Consider the following 20,109-nt stretch of genomic DNA (forward strand, 5'->3'; position numbering starts at 1 on the left):
TGGGAGCACACATGCACGCAACAGGTGAGACACTGAGGTGCTTTGTGAGCACACATGCACGCAACAGGTGAGACACTGAGGTGCTCTGGGAGCATGCTTGTGCATGCAACAGGTGACACACTGAGGTGCTCTGGGAGCACACTTGTGCACGCAACAGGTAAGACACTGAGGTGGTCTCCGAGCACACTTGTGCACGCAACAGGTGAGACACAGAGGTTCTCTGGGAGCACAGTTGTGCGTCCAACAGGTGAGACACTGAGGTGCTCTGGGAGCACACATGTGCACGCAACAGGTGAGACACTGAGGTGCTCTGGGAGCACACTTGTGCACGCAACAGGTGAGACACAGAGGTGCTCTGGGAGCACAGTTGTGCACACAACAGGTGAGACACTGACGTGCTCTGGGAGCATGCTTGTGCGTGCAACAGGTGAGACACTGAGGTGCTCTGGGAGCACACTTGTGCACGCAACAGGTGAGACACAGGGGTGGTCTGAGAACACACTTGTGCATGCAACAGGTGAGACACAGAGGTTCTCTGGGAGCACAGTTGTGCGTCCAACAGGTGAGACACTGAGGTGCTCTGTGAGCACACATGTGCACGCAACAGGTGAGACACTGAGGTGCTCTGGGAGCAGACTTGTGCACGCAACAGGTGAGACACTGAGGTGCTCTGGGAGCACACTTGTGCACGCAATAGGTGAGATACTGAGGTGGTCTCGGAGCACACTTGTGCACGCAACAGGTGAGACACTGAGGTGCTCTGGGAGCACGCTTGTGCGTGCAACAGGTGAGACACAGAGGTGATCTGGGAGCACAGTTGTGCACGCAACAGGTGAGACACAGAGGTGCTCTGGGAGCACACTTGTGCGTCCAACAGGTGAGACACTGAGGTGCTCTGGGAGCACACATGTGCATGCAACAGGTGAGACACTGAGGTGCTCTGGGAGCACGCTTGTGCGTGCAACAGGTGAGACACAGAGGTGCTCTGGGAGCACAGTTGTGCGTGCAACAGGTGAGACACTGAGGTGCTCTGGGAGCACGCTTGTGCGTGCAACAGGTGAGACACTGAGGTGCTCTGGGAGCACAGTTGTGCACGCAACAGGTGATACACTGAGGTGCTCTGGGAGCACACTTGTGCACGCAACAGCTGAGACACATTCACAGGGGTGCTCTGTATTCACACAAGTGCAGGGAGCAAATGAGTGAAACATATAAGTGATCTGGGCGCACACATTTGCGGAGAGCAGGTGAGACACACACACAGATGCCTGTGTGGGGAGTAAGTGAGACAAACACATATGTGCATTAAGATCACCGGTGAGCCGTGCATTCAGGTAATCTTTAAGCACAGTTGAGAGTAGAGTAGTGACACCTACGAGAGCAAAGGCACAAGTTGGGGATTGATGCAGGTGTAAGGCGCCCCCCCACTATTTCACGCCATTCCCCTTACCCAAGGCCCGGGTGGGGCTCAGAGGTGTCACCCTGTGCCTCAGCGCTGCAGCCTCTTGCATTTACAAACACTGTGTGTGTAGCCTGGCCTTGGGGCGGTTCAAAACCCGCCTTCCCACTGGTAGAATCCTACTTATTTGTCAAAAGGGCCCTTATCTGAGAAGTTGCAAAGATTTTCACACCATTAAACCTTCCTTCACCTAATGAACTGCAAAGGCGCAGCGCTTTTGTGCTTTGAAGCTGGGCCAGAACTCAAGCAGAAAACAAACATACCTGAACACCACGTTTTATTGTTAAAAAAACACAGCCAGCTGTTGCAAGGTAAAATAGAGCTCCTGATTTGTGCCATTAAGTATCTCCTAAGGAAATGTCTGGTGGGAAAAATGTATGGGCGGCTGCTTTTCCAGATTGCCTGTGTCGGATGAAGTTTTGGACAGTGCTTGTGAGGATGAGTTGTGTCGTTGCACTGGTCGGTGACATTCTTGGTCATTCTTGCACAAACTTACACGAGGATGGTTAGAAGGTGCTGGTAAGGACCCTAGTTTGACAACTGTTTGCACTTATGTAAATGGGTCGCCTAAAGAGAGGAAAGTTGAAGCATCAATAAGACCTTATGTACCAGTATCTGAGGACCCTTTTCTAGTATATGGTGTGTTATTGTGCGCAGATGTGTGTGCCACCAACGTCCCTCAGGAATTCTCGCATTGAGGAAGCCCATAAATGCCCTTTACGTGTTAGCAGTACCAGTAAAGCTCTTAAACAGTTTTACTGGTGGCCAGCTATGGATTCCAAGTTGCAAAGTTATTTGGGGATTGCACCACGTGTTTGGTTTCAGACAAGCACTGGACGTTGCATGAGTCTCCACTACATACCACACCATTTCCTGAAGAAGCATGGCACAAAGTTGCTTTAGATTTTATGGGGCCTTTGGAGTTGTTATCAAATTCTCAGAAATACATGATGGTATTGCACAAGATTTTGGACAGCGGCTCCGAAAGTGGCCTGAGAGCGCCTTGGGACGCTGTTGTAGGCCCGGCAGGAATGCGGCTCGGCCGTATTTTGCTTCAGCGGCCAAACCCAGGCGGGCCAGACAATGGCGGCTGTGGGCTCCGTCCAACAAAAACTCCCAGCTGGACCAAGTCACTTGACGCCAAATGTTGCAAGATAAAGAAAGCTCCTGATTTGAGCTGGTGAGTATTTCATACGCAGATTTATTATTTCAGTACAAAAGTACATAGAGCCCACAACCAGCACACTTTACGCCTCGGCCAGCCCGCGGGTTCGGACGCAACCAAGGCTCCGGCAACCCCAGCATGAACCGTACACATTTAAGTCACACCTTGCCCAGCCCGGGGGAATTGTCTCAACCAATGCTCCGGCAACCCCAGCATGAACCGTACACATTTAAGCCATAACAATTTTTTAAGGCCCAAGAAATGGCAACATTTACATAGAAGCAAGAACAAACATTTCTTAACCAGAACACTACTCCTGATGTGAGGAGGGAGCTGAAGAGCGGGCTCGCGCTCAGACAATGCCAAATACCAACCAGAGACAACACCAGCGCAGTTTGTTTCTTCTCTAAACACAGTGTAAAAAGGTTAGAACAAGTTCGACACTTCTGTTAAGAAAAAAAACCTCCCCTTTCGGTATTTCTTAGCTCAGTTACACATTGATATGTGGAAAAACCTTTATCTAATTTATAAAAAGCTAAACAAAAAAAATAACGTTCATATCACATTTCTGCGTGATTAAGTTAATTTGTTTTTATATTATAAAGATAGGACTTATTGTGATGTCCCTTTCTGTGACATTGTTCTGAATTAAATTATGTGTGGCTTTAGGCCCATGTGTGCTCTCTTGGTTGAGTGTGTATGCTCTCTTTATGTGTGGATGCTGGAGTCCATGTGTGTTTTCTTGGTTAAGAACTACAAGAGGGGACATGGCATTCACAATAACAACCAACAGAACTACAAGAAAGGACATGTCCATGTGTGTTTTCCTGGTTGAATATTATGCTCTCTTTATGTGTGGATTTTAGAGACTGTGTGTGCTCTCTTGCTTGAGTGTGTATGCTCTCCTTATGTGTGGATGCTAGTGCATATGTGTGCTCTCTTGGTTTAGTGTCTATACTCGCATTATGTGTGGATGCTGGAGCCCATGTGTGCTCTCTTGTTTGAGTATTATGCTCTCTTTATGTGTGAATGCTAGAGCCCATGTGTGCTCTCTTGCTTGAGTGTGTATGTTTCCTTTATGAGTGGATGTTAGTGCATGTGTGTGCTCTTTTGGTTAAGTGTGTATGTTCTCTTTATGTGTGGATGCTAGAGTCCGTGTGTGCTCTCTTGGTTGAGTGTGTATGCTCTCTTCATGTGTGGATGTTAGAGTCTATGTGTTCTCTCTTGGTTGAGTGTGTATGTTCTCTTTATGTGTGGATGCTAGAGTCCGTGTGGACCCTCTTGGTTGAGTGTGTATGTTCTCTTTATGTGTGGATTTTAGAGCCTTTGTGTGCTCTCTTGCTTGAGTGTGTATGCTCTCCTTATGTGTGGATGCTAGTGCATATGTGTGCTCTCTTGCTTTAGTGTCTATACTCTCATTATGTGTGGATGCTGGAGCCCATGTGTGCTCTCTTGTTTGAGTATTATGCTCTCTTTATGTGTGAATGCTAGAGCCCATGTGTGCTCTCTTGCTTGAGTGTGTATGTGCTCTTTATGAGTGGATGTTAGTTCATGTGTGTGCTCTTTTGGTTAAGTGTGTATGTTCTCTTTATGTGTGGATGCTAGAGGCCGTGTGGACCCTCTTGGTTAAGTGTGTATGTTCTCTTTATGTGTGGATGCTAGAGTCCGTGTGTGCTCTCTTGGTTGAGTGTGTATGTTCTCTTTATGTGTGGATGCTAGAGTCTGTGTGGACCCTCTTGGTTGAGTGTGTATGTTCTCTTCATGTGTGGATGCTAGAGTCCGTGTGTGCTCCCTTGGTTGAGTGTGTATGTTCTCTTTATGTGTGGATGCTAGTGTGTGCTTTCTTGGTTGAGTATTCTGCTTTCTTTGTGTGCGGATGCTAGAGTCCGCGTGTGCTCGCTTGGTTGAGTATTATGCTTTCTTTATGTGTGGATGCTAGAGTCCGTGTGTGCTCTCTTGGTTGAGTATTATGCTCTCTTTGTGTGTGGATGCTAGAGTCCGTGTGGACCCTCTTGGTTGAGTGAGTATGTTCTGTTTATGTGTGGATGCTAGAGTCCGCGTGTGCTCTCTTGGTTGATTATTATGCTTTCTTTATGTGTGGATGCTAGAGTCCGTGTGGACCCTCTTGGTTGAGTGTGTGTGCTCACTTTATGTACAGGAGCTAGTGCCCTCCTCTGTGTGTGTTCCAGCTCCCCTCTGTGTGCTCTCTTTCATTGCTATGCCTCTGTGAGAAGGTGCTGCCGTCCTCGTGTGTTTGTGCTCTGCCAGTGTGATGTGTCGAATGTACTCTCTATTCCTTCTTTTTGTGTGCCTGGGCAGGCTGTGTGAGTGCGCGAGCGCTCTTTCGAGGTCTAGTGCTGTGTGAGTGCGCGCGTGCTTTTTCCATGTCTAGTGCTGTGTGACTGCGCGCGTGCTCTTTCAACATGATCTGGGTACACGATGCTCCCTCGTAGTACTCTTGCCGTGCTTCCCAAGTACGCTGTCAGTGGCCTCCGATGTGTGTGCTCCCATAATCTAATATGTGGGGTGTGTGCTCGCAGTGCATTCTTTCTGTGCTTCTTGTGTACTGTCTCCGGGTGCCAGCACTCTGTATATGTTCTGTGAGCTCTCTCTCTCTCCGGGCACCAGCACTCTGTATATGTTCTGTGGGCTGTCTCTCTCCGGGAGCCAGCACTCTGTATATGTTCTGTGTGCTCTCTCTCTCTCCGGGAGCCAGCACTCTGTATATGTTCTGTGGGCTGTCTCTCTCCGGGAGCCAGCACTCTGTATATGTTCTGTGGGCTGTCTCTCTCCGGGTGCCAGCACTCTGTATATGTTCTGTGGGCTGTCTCTCTCCGGGAGCCAGCACTCTGTATATGTTCTGTGTGCTCTCTCTCTCTCCGGGAGCCAGCACTCTGTATATGTTCTGTGGGCTGTCTCTCTCCGGGAGCCAGCACTCTGTATATGTTCTGTGGGCTGTCTCTCTCCGGGAGCCAGCACTCTGTATATGTTCTGTGGGCTGTCTCTCTCCGGGAGCCAGCACTCTGTATATGTTCTGTGAGCTCTCTCTCTCTCCGGGAGCCAGCACTCTGTATATGTTCTGTGAGCTCTCTCTCTCCGGGAGCCAGCACTCTGTATATGTTCTGTGAGCTCTCTCTCTCCGGGAGCCAGCACTCTGTATATGTTCTGTGGGCTGTCTCTCTCCGGGAGCCAGCACTCTGTATATGTTCTGTGGGCTGTCTCTCTCCGGGAGCCAGCACTCTGTATATGTTCTGTGGGCTCTCTCTCTCTCCGGGTGCCAGCACTCTGTATATGTTCTGTGGGCTCTCTCTCTCCGGGAGCCAGCACTCTGTATATGTTCTGTGGGCTGTCTCTCTCCGGGAGCCAGCACTCTGTATATGTTCTGTGGGCTCTCTCTCTCCGGGAGCCAGCACTTTGTATATGTTCTGTGAGCTCTCTCTCTGTGAGCTCTCTCTCTCTCCGGGCGCCAGCACTCTGTATAGGTTCTGTGTGCTCTCTCAAGTGTGTGCTTGCTCTCGGGGGTGTGCGCAGCGCGTGCTCTCCCAGTGTGCTCTTACTGTGCATCCAGGGCGCAGGTGCCTGCGTCCCCCCTTTGTAAGCCCTCTCGCTGTGGTCTGCGCGGCTTGTGCTCACTCTCGTGTCCGCTTTGTGTGCTCTCTATCTGTACCTGCGCTGGTTCTCGCTACGATCTGTGCACACGGTCCTTTCTCTCCGTACGTGTTTGCCCTCCGCCGTGTGTGCTCTCTCGCGGTGATCTCCGCTAAGTGCTCTCTCTTTGTGCTCTCTCTCTGTGTACATGTGCCGGTTCAATCCTGTGTGCTCTCTGGCTGTGGCCTATGTACAGTGCTCTCCCTGTTCACGTGCTGGTTCCGTCCTCTGTGTGCAGACCTCTGTCTGTGCTCTCTCGTTGTGGTCTCTGCACAGCACTCTCTTTATGTGCATGTGCCGGTTCACTCCTCTGTGTGCTGACCTCTGTGTGTGCTCTCTCGATGTGGTCTCTGCACAGCACTCTCTCTATGTGCATGTGCCGGTTCACTCCTCTGTGTGCTGACCTCTGTGTGTGCTCTCTCGTTGTGGTCTCTGCACAGCACTCTCTATGTGCATGTGCCGGTTCACTCCTCTGTGATCCATACACAGTGCACCCTATAACTACATGTGCAGGTCCCCTCTGTGTGTGCTCTCTGGCTGAGATGTGTGAACGGTGCTGCCGGTTACCCCCTCTGTGTGTGTTCTCTCTCTGTGTGCTCTCTGGCTTAGGTGTGTGTACTTGTGTGTACTTGTGAACGGTGCTCTGTCTCTGCATGTGCTCTCCGGCTGTGATCTATGTACATGTCTTGGTACCCTCAGGTGTGGGTTCTCTGGCTGAGATCTGACCACAGAGCCCCCTCTCTCGATGTGGTCTCCGCACAGCACTCTCTCTATGTGCATGTGCCTGTTTACTCCTCTGTTTGCTGTCCTCTGTGTGTGCTCTCTCGATGTGGTCTCTGCACAGCACTCTCTCTATGTGCATGTGCCGGTTGACTTCTCTGTGTGCTGTCCTCTGTGTGTGCGTGCATGTGCCGGTTCACTCCTCTGTGTGCAGACCTCTGTGTGTGCTCTCTCGATGTGGTTTCTGCACAGCACTCTCTCTGTGTGCTGGTTCCTTCCTCTGTTTGCAGTCCTCTGTGTGTGCTCTCTCGATGTGGCTTCTGCACAGCACTCTCTATGTGCATGTGCCGGTTCACTCCTCTGTGTGCAGACCTCTGTGTGTGCTCTCTCGATGTGGTTTCTGCACAGCACTCTCTCTGTGTGCTGGTTCCTTCCTCTGTTTGCTGTCCTCTGTGTGTGCTCTCTCGTTGTGGTCTCTGCACAGCACTCTCTATATGTGCCGGTTCACTCCTCTGTGTGCAGACCTCTGTGTGTGCTCTCTCGATGTGGTTTCTGCACAGCACTCTCTCTATGTGCATGTGCCTGTTCACTCCTCTGTGTGCAGACCTCTGTGTGTGCTCTCTCGATGTGGTTTCTGCACAGCACTCTCTCTGTGTGCTGGTTCCTTCCTCTGTTTGCTGTCCTCTGTGTGTGCTCTCTCGATGTGGCTTCTGCACAGCACTCTCTATGTGCATGTGCCGGTTCACTCCTCTGTGTGCAGACCTCTGTGTGTGCTCTCTCGATGTGGTTTCTGCACAGCACTCTCTCTGTGTGCTGGTTCCTTCCTCTGTTTGCTGTCCTCTGTGTGTGCTCTCTCGTTGTGGTCTCTGCACAGCACTCTCTATATGTGCCGGTTCACTCCTCTGTGTGCAGACCTCTGTGTGTGCTCTCTCGATGTGTTTCTGCACAGCACTCTCTCTATGTGCATGTGCCTGTTCACTCCTCTGTGTGCAGACCTCTGTGTGTGCTCTCTCGTTGTGGTCTCTGCACAGCACTCTCTCTGTGTGCTGGTTCCTTCCTTTGTGTGCAGACCTCTGTGTGTGCTCTCTCGTTGTGGTCTCTGCACAGCACTCTCTATGTGCATGTGCCGGTTCACTCCTCTGTGATCCATACACAGTCACCCTATAACTACATGTGCAGGTCCCCTCTGTGTGTGCTCTCTGGCTGAGATGTGTGAACGGTGCTGCCGGTTACCCCCTCTGTGTGTGTTCTCTCTCTGTGTGCTCTCTGGCTTAGGTGTGTGTACTTGTGTGTACTTGTGAACGGTGCTCTGTCTCTGCATGTGCTCTCCGGCTGTGATCTATGTACATGTCTTGGTACCCTCAGGTGTGGGTTCTCTGGCTGAGATCTGACCACAGAGCCCCCTCCGTGTATACGTTTTGTTTCCCTCTGTGTGTGCTCTCTGGCTGAGATCTGTGCACGGTGCTGCCGGTTACCCCCTCTGTGTGTGCTCTCTCGGTGTGATCTCTGAACAGTGCGTGGGCCCTCCTCTGTGTGTGCTCTCTGGCTTAGATGTGTGTACTTGTGTGTACTTGTGCGCGGTGCTCTCTCTGTGCATGTGCCAGTCCTCTCCTCTGTGTGTGCTCTCTGGCTGTGATCTATGTACATGTTTTCGTCCCATCTGTGTGTGCTCTCTGGCTGAGATCTGTGCACGGCGCTGCCGGTTACCCCCCTCGGTGTGTGCTCTCTGACTGTGATCCGTACACAGTGCTCCCTCTAAGAACATGTGCAGGTTCCGTCTGTCTGTGCTCTCTGGCTGTGATCTGCGCACTGTGATCTATGTACATGTGCAGGTCCCCTCTGTGTGTGCTCTCTGGCTGAGATCTGTGCACGGTGCTGCCGGTTACCCCCTCGGTGTGTGCTCTCTGACTGTGATCCGTACACAGTGCTCCCTCTAACATGTGCAGGTTCCGTCTGTGTGTGCTTTCTGGCTGAGATCTGTGCACGGTGATCTATGTACGTGTGCTGGTTCCCTTTGTGTGTGCTCTCTGGCTGTGATCTGTGCACGGCGCTGCCGGTTACCCCCTCTGTGCGTGCTCTCTCGGTGTGATCTCTGCACACTGCGTCTGCCCTCCTCCTTGCATGCTCTCTGGCTGTTCTCTCTGCCTCGGTGCTCTCACTATGTCCCAGGCCCGGCTTCAGCATTGGGTTCTGGGAGGGCCTTAAAGAAGCAGGGGTGGGCCATAAACATTAGTGGGGTGGTATAGAGTTTCCCACGCGTCCGAGAGCTGGGTCCGGCCATGCTGGATGTTCCTATACAGAGGTGAGCTGCACACCACACCAATTGCTGGGTTATGTCTACTAGTTTTAACTGTGAAATTCTATAAATGTAAACCTATGGGCCTGATTTCTTCTGCTCTCTCTACCTCACCAACCTTTTTCTCTGCATGTCCCTCTTCTCACCTAACCGTCTTTTCTCTCCACTTCACCTTCCCGTCCCTCTCACCCTTTACTTCGCCCACCTCACTCTCCTCTCTTCACCACATCCTCCCCTCTTGCCACGTTTTCCTGTTGTGCCCTTTTTTCTAAATTTCATCCTTGTATTTTTCTAACCGCACCCTCCTCCTTGTTCGCCTTATTTTACTTTCACTCTTTTCTGACCTCGCCAAACCCTCACTGTGCCAACTTACTCCCAATCCACCTCATCCTTCTCTCGCCACCTCATCCTTCTTTCTGTACTTCACCCTCCTCTCTTCCTCGTCCTCCTCTCTCTTCCTCGCCCTTCTCTCTCTTCCTTGCCCTCTCTCTTCCTCCCCCGTGTCTCACTCTTGCCATCCCCCTGGCCTACCTACGTTTCCTCCTTCTCCCTCCCTCACCATCCTCCCTCCTGCCTCAGCCTCCTCCCTATTTCCTCCTGTGTCTCTGCGTCACCCTCTCCTCTCCTCACCTCACCCTTTTCTCTCTCCACTTCACCCTCTTCTGTCAGCCTCACCTTCTCTGCTGCTGCCTAAGGGGTGATGATTTAGTGCACATAAAGGAATGAGGGGTGTGGATGTGCATGTGTGGGTGCATGGGCGTAACAGGGACCGGTGCTTCCCTGTCTCTGCATCTGTTCTTCACCGGTGAAAGCAGCTATTGGGTCTTTGCCACTTTAGGGACATGGTGAGATGAATTTTCATTGTGTCCCACTTGGCTACAAAGCCCAAGGTACAAGGGGTGACTTAATATTTAAATGGGAGGTCTTTGTCTGTCAGAAAGGGTTATTTTAACAAGTTGCTCTGCAGGTTTTCCACTGCAGCAGTTAGGTTACAATGGTAGGCCTGAATCCATGTTTGCACAAGAGGTGCTGGAGTCCACAAATAACCTTTAACTTCCAGGTCACGGGTGCATTTTCTAGATAATATAAAAGGGACTTATAGGCAAGTAAAATAGGTCAATTAGGAATAAGCCAATTTAAACATGTTTAAAGGGGGAACACAGGCACTTTACTCCTGCTTAGTAGAAGTAAAGTGTATCAAATAAAAAAATAAAAATAAAAATATTTTTCAGAAAAAGGTGAAAAAATCTGGGGTGATCATGCAGAAAAGGTAGATTTCCTACATTGTGTCCCACTCTTTTTTTGAAAATGGAAAGCTGGGTAGGAAGCTTTGAACCTGTGAATCCACCGGTTGTAGGAACATCTCTGTAGCAAGTGCATTAGCCCAGCATTTGTCTGAGCAGTTCATGTGTCAAGGAGTAACAGTAGCACTATAATAAGGGCAACTGAAGTTATGCAGTGGGGGAGGATCAGCTGGTAGCAGGGTTGAGTAAAGTGTGCAGCACAATACTGAGTAGTATTACTCTATTGTTTTGTCATTTGCTACATGTTAGCACTGTCTGGAAAAAAAGCTTCACCTCAATAGTACCAGTTTAAAACACAACTACAGCATAACCAGCTGAAAGGTGACTAGTAAACCTTTGAGAAGGGCCTTCCACTGTGCAGCAACACGTCACTGCATTTTTAGTAACTTTTAATCTGTTTAAGATGTTTTTTTGCTAAAATCTGTACATTTTGCAGCAGATGATGGGTATGTGGCAAATGTCGCAAATCTGTATTTATGCATAAAGTTCTGAGTCAGCAGAATCGCATAATTCCAGTGGCCTTGACTGCAATTATTTTCCATCTATTCATGTGACAAAATGAGAGAGTTTGTTGGGAGGGAGTAAATCTGCAATGACTGGTGCCTCAAAGTGGGGTACCTGTTCTTTAGGTGCTTTTGTTAATATTACCGAGCTCCACCCTCTGTGAGCAGATCGGAGATTGCCAGTAGGCAGGACAACGGCAGCACGTTGCCAGTGCTGCAGTGGAGTTGTAATTTCCTTTCTTTGTATAGTAGGCACTTGCACTGCTCTGTCCCATTGTGTATTTGTGTTACATTCGTAAAACTTGACAAGGCTTTTCACTTACGAAGAGTAAAAACTTTGCCATTATCAGTGTTTTTTTCTCTTAATATAGTGTCATTAACAGCACCACTGCGATCCTGCAGCAACAGGGTATTCTGCATAGTTATGGATTTGCCACATTTTTCATGTAACCCATCAGCTGCTGCATATTTGCAGATTTTAACAAAACAAAATGTTATTTCTCACTCAGAAGGATCAAAAGTTACTAAAAACACAGTGACATGTACAGCAGCGTGGTGGGAGGCCCCTCACAAATGTTGACGGGTCACCTTCCAGTTGGCTGATGCTGTATTTCGGTGTTAAAGTGGTGCCAACAACATGCAACCTTAATAATGAAGCAATACTAACACAAAACGTGCCGGATAATTTGTTTTTTTTTGTCACATAATTCAGTCTACCTGGCCGCATAATTTTGTTTAACCCAGCTCCATAATTCCAGTGGCCCTGGCCATAAATTAGGATTAACATCAAGGCAGAAAGAAAATGTAAAAAAACACTACTAACATGTATATCCTGATTGTATGCTCGTTTTCACTTGCATTTCTTGTAATGACAAAATCCTTCACACCGTTTCTGCCTTAAAACTGTTTTTGTCTCTTAATTACTGTGTGAAAGAAGCTTGTGGTCTTGGATTGTGTGTACCCCCTTGGTTTACACATGAACAGTAACATCAGCCATTCTCTGTGACCTCATCCGTGTTCCAGGGCGCTTTAAGCAATTCAAGGCATTGATTGTAGGTGAACGTTTCACAATTAGTTGTTGATTGAGACCCTGCAGGTCTGTGTGCTTTTTCGTTAAGAAAAATAACAGAATATGGTTTTCTGTTTTTACATGGGCTTTGGGTGGGTCACTATCTTGGGAAGGCCTTGCCCACCTGGCCCTCCCTCTAGAACCAGGCCTGCTAAGTACACGTGCTCTCTGGCTGTGATCTGCGCAAAGTGCCGGGCCCCCGGGCGCACGTCCGTTCCTCTGTGTTGGGTCTGAAGCCTGTGAATGTTGTGACCTCTCTGTGTGTGCTCTCCGGCTTAGGTGTGTGTACTTGTGCCCAGGGCCCTCTCTCTCTCTCTGCATGTGTCAGTCCTCTCCTCAGTGTGGGCTCTCTGGCTGAGATCTGACCACAGCGCCCCCGATATGCACAAGTCTTGGTTCCCTTTGTGTGTGCTCTCTGGTTGCCACCTCTGTGTGCGCTCTCTCGGTGTGCTCTCTGCGCAGTGCATGTGCACACCTCTGTGTGTGCTCTCTCGGTGTGATCTGTGCACAGTGTGTCTGCCCCTCTGTGTGTGCTCTCTCGGTGTGATCTCTGCGCAGTGCATGTGCACTCTCCTCTGTGTTTGGTCTCTGGCTGGTCTCCCTGACTCAGTGCTCTTACTATGTACAGGTCCTCGCTCCCTCTGTGTGAGCTCTCCTGGCGTGAAGTCTGTGCGTGCTGTGTTTTCCCTGTGTCCTCTCTGTGTGCGCCCTCTGACTGAGATCTGTGCACAGCGCAGGTTCCGCTCTCACATGTCCGCTCCTCTGTGAGTGCTCTCTGGCTATGATGTGTGCACAGTGCTGCCGGTTACCCCCTCTGTGTGTGCTCTCTCGGTGTGATCTGTGCACAGTGTGTCTGCCCCTCTGTGTGTGCTCTCTCGGTGTGATCTGTGCACAGTGTGTCTGCCCCTCTGTGTGTGCTCTCTCGGTGCTCTCACTCTGTACATGTCCTCTCTTGGTGTGAAGTCTGTGCGTGCTGTGCTTTCCCTGTGTCCTCTCTGTGTGCGCTCTCTGACTGAGATCTGTGCACAGCGCAGGTTCCGCGCTCACATGTCCGCTCCTCTGTGTGTGCTCTCTGGCTATGATATGTGCACAGTGCTGCAGGTTACCCCCTCTGTGTGTGCTCTCTCGGTGTGATCTGTGCACAGTGTGTCTGCCCCTCTGTGTGTGCTCTCTCGGTGTGATCTCTGCACAGTGCGTCTGCCCTCCTCTGTGTGTGCTCTCTCGGTGCTCTCACTCTGTACATGTCCTCTCTTGGTGTGAAGTCTGTGCGTGCTGTGCTTTCCCTGTGTCCTCTCTGTGTGCGCTCTCTGGCTGAGATCTGTGCACAGCGCAGGTTCCGGCCTCACATGTCCGCTCCTATGGATGTGCTCTGTAGCTGTGATCTGTGCACACTGCCCTCTCTATGTACATGTATGTGCTGGTCCACTCTGTGTGTGCTCTCTGGCTATGATGTGTGCACAGCGCTTTCTACGTACATGTCTTGGCTCCCTTTGTGTGTGCTCTTTGGCTGAGATCTGTGCACAGCGCATGTCCCGTCCTCATGTCCGCTCCTTTGGATGTGATCTGTGCACAGTGCCCTCCCTGTGTACATGTATGTGCTTCCCCATCTGCCTGTGTTCCCCGTGTGTGAAGTCCGTGCACGCTGTACCCTCTGTTTACTCCGGAGCGCTCCTTACCTCCAGCGCACGGTGGTGCGGGGCCGGCTGCGGGGGTTGCCGAGGTGCCCTCCATGGGTGGACCGCAGGGCTCAGGCCGGTGGTCCCCGGTGCTCCGTCCCCGCTCTGCGCCCTCCTCCGGCCCGTGCTCTCCCGGGCCCCGGTCTGTCAGAGCCTCTCGCCCCCTCGGTTAGTGCTCTGCTCCGGCCCCGGTCATTGATCTCCCCCGGCCCTGGTCTCCGGGAGCCTCCCCCGGCCTCTCGCTATCACACAGCCCGGCCCACTGGCTGCTCCCGCTCCTGTGCCGGGCCGCCTGCTTGGCGGGCAGAGGATGACAGGAGTGGGCAGGCCCGGCTCCGGGGGAGGACGGAGGAGGCCGGGCCTGGCCGGGGGCTCTGGTTGCGGGAGCGGCTGTGTGCGCTGCCCCGGTGGCTACCACCACATCCACCGGCGTGGGCTGCTGTGTGGACCCCGGGCGCGTCCTCCACACACACGGTCTGTCCACTCGGCACCTCCACAACCAGTTCCTTCTTTATTTATCAACATCCCCCTTCCTTTAGCCATCAACACCCCCTCCTTCCATGAACACCCCCCTCCTTCCATCAACACACCCCTCCCTTCTACCCACATCTCCTCCCACAGCCTCTCCTTCCTCCCAGTAGCGCCGAGTGTGTCACGGGCCCTGGGGCCACGAAGGAAACGCCCCCCACTGGTTGCTGTTTGAATGATAAAATACAGCAATAATCAGGGTTTAGTGGGACCTTGAGGGCTCTGGGTCCGGGTGCCACTGCTCCTGCTACACCCCCGATTCCTCCTTGTCGAACCCTCCCTTCTCTCAATCCTGCATCCTCGTGGTCTCCAGCACACCCGTCCACACCGTCTAACATCTCCTTTCTCCCCGGGCTTCCTTTCTACCCCTCGGGGGCTCCCGCTTATCTCTCCTCGCTTCCTTCTTCTTTCTCCTCCCTTCTCACCACCACCATCCACTTTTCTATGGCGCCATCCTCACTCTCCCCTCCCCTACTTTTCGCTCTTTCCATAATTCTCTTCCATTCCTCCTTTCGCACTTCCCACAGGTACTCAGATCAGGCCTCCCCATCTCCGCTCCTCTGTCTCTCCACGCATCGAAGATAGGGGTCCCTTGCAGCACCCTCTGACATTTATTAGGGGTCACTCGAAACATCCAGGAAGGAATCGAATTATGAGGTCGTTTGATGCATCCTGGCACTGAAAATGAGGATTACTTGTAGCTTCCTAGGCTGAAAACGAGGGCCAGTCGAAGCATCCTCGTGCGGAAAGTGAACGTCACGTGACACAGACACAGAATGCGAGTCTTGCTAGCATCTTCTTGGCACAGAATGCGATGCTCACTTGAAGCTCACAATCATAGACAGCGTTGTTTGAGTCACCCGGGTACAGGAATAAGGCTCATTTGACGCATCTTACCACAGACGGCGGAGGACTCTGTAGGCCCTCTGATTCTTAAGCGTCCTGGCACACAAGTGAGAGTCACTTCAAGCATCCTGGCACAGAACGTGAGGGGCCCTTGAAGTATGCTGGCACGGGAGACGAGGGTGACTACGAATCCTGGCACAGTACGTGAGGGTCCTTTGAAGTATGCTGGCACGGGAGACGAGGGTGACTACGAATCCTGGCACAGTACGTGAGGGTCCTTTGAAGTATGCTCGCACGGGAGACGAGGGTGACTACGAATCCTGGCACAGTACGTGAGGGTCCTTTGACTTATGCTCGCACGGGAGACGAGGGTGACTACGAATCCTGGCACAGTACGTGAGGGTCCTTTGACTTATGCTCGCACGGGAGAATAGGGTGACTACGAATCCTGGCACAGAATGTGAGGATCGTTTGAAGCATCCTCGCCCAGGGCTGAGGGTGACTTGAGGCATCCTTACACTGACAGAATGTGAGGGGCCTTTAAAGTATCTTCGCACAAGAAAGAGGGTGACTTGGAGAATCCCGATAGGATGTGAGGGTCAGTTGAGGGATACGGTTATGCAAAAAATCATTTGAAACTTCTGTACAAAGGAAGTGAGGGTCCCTCTTTGGATATTACCTCGGACGGTGAGGGATGCTTTAAGCACCCTGACTGCAAAGTATCCTGGCACAAATTGTGAGGGTGGTGTGAAGCATTTGAAAAGGACCATTTGAAGCTTCTCAGCACAGAATGCGAGGACTGCTTGCACCATCCTGACACAGAATGTGACAATCAACTAGAGTTTAGGGAAAGTCGACACCGCTTTAGGTATCCTGGCTCTGAAAATGAATGTCACTTGTGGCAAACAAGTACACAAAGTGATGGCCGCTTGTAGAATCCGGGTGGTTAACTGAAGAACAGTGTACAAACATGCCCCTTCTTACTTGGTAAACCCATTTTTTTTGATAGATACTATTGCTTTTTTAACTGTGTGCTCTGGGACTCTGTTAACCAGGCCCCAGTGTATGTGTTCTGACCCCTAAAAAATGCTGAAATTGTCTGTCTGCCTTTTTGACATATATAACATACCTGTGAGTCCCTAGCATATGGTACAAAGTGTACTCTGTGCCTGTCAGTTAAATGTCACTAGTGGCCTGTGGCACTATTCAAGCCACCACTAGAGTTACAGTGCAAAACATGATTGCAGGCCTACTACTGTACCTGTCTATGCGGTTTAAACACTGCAAAATCGATGTCAAAATAACTCCTTTTAACAGGCCTAAACCCTACTTTTAAATATTACTAAGTCAGCCCTAAGTGATAAGGCAGGGTTCATATTATTTTAAAGTAGGAAATGTAATAATATGTCATAACAGTGACAAGGCCTCAAAGGCTATTTTCACTGTAACTGGGGGTAGGTGTGGCATAGGAGAGCTTTGTGTATTAATATCAGAAAATAAAACATTATGGGCCTGATTCTAACTTTGGAGGACGGTGTTAAACCGTCCCAAAAGTGGCGGATTTACCACCTACCGTATTACGAGTCCATTATATCCTATGGAACTCGTAATGCGGTAGGTGGTATATCCGCCACTTTTGGGACGGTTTAACACCGTCCTCCAAAGTTAGAATCAGGCCCTATATTTCCCCCTAGGAACCTGCTAAAAGTTAATTCTTTGGATTTTTAAAATATATATTACAAATCCAATTCATTGGTAAAGTCGGATTTCTACTAATTATTTTACAAATAGTACTTTTAAAATGCCACCTTTTGCCCATCGAAAGCCTCTAGGAGACAATTTGCATAAGCTTTCAACTGTAACCTAGGAGATGAATAGCTCCTTGATGAGATGTGATCTTGCTGCCAGAGCTGAGACAGAGGCCTTGGGAGTGGACGAGGCTGGACCTGGTTCCACTTGGATTCAGCACAAAGAAGTGGACCACAAGGGTCAGATCACTGACCTGATAAGCCACAGGGATGCAACAAGCTGGTAGAAGTCATTTGTCCTGAAGAGCCTAGCTGACCAGTTCCAACTGGGCCTGCCATAGACCTTACTGGTGGCTTCTGCTTGAGTGAGCCTTGACCCCTTACGTGGTGTTCCGGAGGCCCTGGTACCCTTTGCTTTGTAAAAATGTACTCCTAACATCCTGAAAAACCTGGGACTTAAAAACTCTTTGGCTCCAAAGATCTCTGAAGCAGGGGCGGCTCCTCCGCTATGGCAGTGGAGGGTCACACCCCGCCAGCAGCAGGAGCTGCAAACCATTACGAATAAAACAATAATAAACAATGTTTATTATTGTTTTATTTCTAAAGGGGCAGGGCCATGGGGGTGACGAGCAGTGAGGGGAGTGCACAGACCACTCCCCTCAGTGCACATGTATGTTTGGCAGGCCGACTCAGGCCGGCCATACACACATGCCCTCAAGGGCTCTTTCCAATCCAGCAGTGTTGCCGGGTTGGAGAGAGCAAGCCCCGTCTCCCAGTCTGCGTTGGAGTGCCCAGCCAGGGCGCTACAGCTAATCATTACGCTGCTTTGAACAGTGTCAATATTGGCCGCAGGGCAGACTGAGAGCCTGCAGTGCAACGGAGAGCGGCAGAGATTGGCTGCAAGGTTCAGATAATTTTTTTTAATGTATTTTTCATTTTTGTGTTATTGCCCCGCCCTGCCACTTTTCCAAGTTGCCAGCTGCAACTACTCTGGAGGACCGGGACAAACCTGGCAAGTCAATCTGATGAAGGTGCATTGTTGAAAGAACAAAGATTCAGGTTGTTCCCGCTCTGAACATTTCAGCAGCAACAAATCAGTTTCAGTTTGACTTTGTGGAGAAAGTATCCAGCCTTGTGGAGCCCTGTTCGGCTACAGGTTTCAGTCTTGCCCCGCTGGAGTTAAAAAACAAAGTGACTAAGTATGAAGGTTGATATCTTCAGGCGGGAGAAGGTGCCAAAAGTATCCATCCAGCAAAAGACCTTCCTTGGGCATAAATGTAAAATTTCTTCCGCTCTGAGCTTTCCTGCCAAAGTCAACGGCTTCATCGTCCGACAGCTATCTGGCCTTGTGGAGCCCATCTTGGCTACAATCTCCCTTGCTCCTCTGAAGATTTTAACATCAATTTCACTAAATTCAAAGGTAAAATTTCTGACCGGGATGAGCCTGGTTTCTATATCCAAACTCCTCCATCGCGATCGGCCTGATACACCCAGGTACCGATCAAGCGTAACCAGATGACTGCAGTTGGTGCTTAAATGCTTTTTATAACTACAACTTAAAAATTCATATAGCTGGTTCCCCTCATTGGAGTTTTTGTCATTTTGGTGTCATTTTGTTCATTAAAACATTCTCAATGTTTATAAATTGGAGTGGGGTTTTCTAGTGTGTTGTCTTTTTGACATTCTTGTTACTTGTAAATGCTTTACTCCTTTTCTTAAACTAAGCCTCTGCACTCTGTGCCGTAGCCACCAGGGGCTCAGCTCAGGTTTAAATTACTGAAACCTTTACTGGGCCTAACAAGAATAGTGACCTTATTACTTGTGGTGGACTTCCACCCACCCCAACTAATAATCCACTTTCTCACTCATACTGTTAGAGAAAGTGAGCACCGCTCGAAGCACCCTGGCTGAAAATGAATGTCACTCGCTGCATGCTGGCACACAAAGCGAGGGTCACTTAAAGCATCGTGGCACAAAAAGTAAGGGTCGCTTGAAACATCCTGGCACAAAGTCGAGGGTCATTTGAAGTATCCTGGCACAGAACGTGAGGAATCTTGGCACACAATGTGATGGTCACTTAAATTATTGTTTGAAGCATCCTTATATGGAAAACGAGGGTCATTTTTACCACGTAAAGTCAATGATGCTTTAAGCAAGCTGACTCTGAAGCATCTTGGCATAAAAGGTGAGGGTAGCGTGAAGGATCATGGCACTAAAAAGGGCAAATAGAAGCTTCTCGGCTCAGAACACGAGGTCTGCTTGCATCATCCAGGCTCAGAGTGTGACCATCATTAAGAAGCTACTCTTAGGGAACGTGGGCACTGCATTAAGCATCCTGGCTCTGAAAACGAATGGCACTTGGGGTGTCCCACAAAGTGAGGTCCGCTTGAAGCATCCTGGCACAAAAGTGAGAGTCGCTTGAAACATTCTGGCACAAAGATGGGGGTCACTTGAAACACCCTGGCACAGCATGGCACTGGAACTAGGTGTGGCGTGAGCCATCCTGGCGCAAAAAGTGAGAATTGCTTGAAGCATCCTGGCACTGCAGAGGGTCATTCGAATCTTTCTCGTGTGGAACAGGGGTGGGGGGCTGGGGAAGCTGAAACGTCCTTCTATGGAAAGTGAAAGGGATTTGAAGCATCCTGCCACTGAAAATGAGAATCACTTGAAGCTCCCTAATTCTGAAAAAGAGGGCCACTTAAAGCGGCCTGGCACTGAACGTGAGGGTCACTTGAAGCACACTGGCACTGAAATCGAGGCTCTGAAAATGGAGGGCATTTGAAGTGCGATACGGAATGTGAGGGTCACTTAAAGCTTCCGGGCTCAGAGAGTGACGTTCATATAAACCCTTCTAGCAGAGAAAGTGAGGGTCGCCGACCCTCTGAGGCTGACTTCGAATCGAGCATCTTTGCAATGAAATTGTCACTTTGCACCCAGGTCGCGGGACTCGCAAATAAATACCCACCTGTCGTTATCTTTCCAGTGAAACGAGGTTTGCCCCGGTAACCAGTCCGAAGTGATGTTGAATTATCTGACAGTGATTTCGTGGGACCCCCTGTGTGGTGAATAGTGTACCTCAGCCGTTTATGCAGCAGCCAATGGAGTCACAGAGCGCTACTGGTCCCTGGAGAGAGTTACCCTCAGGGC

The 20,109-nt window shown here is 50.2% G+C and overlaps 1 protein-coding gene across 3 annotated transcripts in view; it reads right to left on the reverse strand.

Annotated features, from left to right (window-relative positions):
• The window catches only part of TPST1 (tyrosylprotein sulfotransferase 1), a 213,598-nt gene extending 198,479 nt beyond the window's left edge, over positions 1-15,119 (reverse strand). Inside the window, exon 1 of one of the 3 annotated variants that reach the window (XM_069226879.1) lies at positions 13,841-15,119. The gene's annotated coding sequence lies outside the window, so the exon portion shown is untranslated. The remainder of the gene's footprint in view (positions 1-13,840) is intronic. The other 2 variants (XM_069226874.1, XM_069226878.1) reach the window with 2 other exon arrangements.
• Between the last annotated feature and the right edge of the window lie 4,990 nt (positions 15,120-20,109).

The sequence above is a fragment of the Pleurodeles waltl genome, chromosome 3_2 (assembly GCF_031143425.1).
Source record: "Pleurodeles waltl isolate 20211129_DDA chromosome 3_2, aPleWal1.hap1.20221129, whole genome shotgun sequence".
Taxonomy (NCBI): Eukaryota; Metazoa; Chordata; class Amphibia; order Caudata; family Salamandridae; genus Pleurodeles; species Pleurodeles waltl.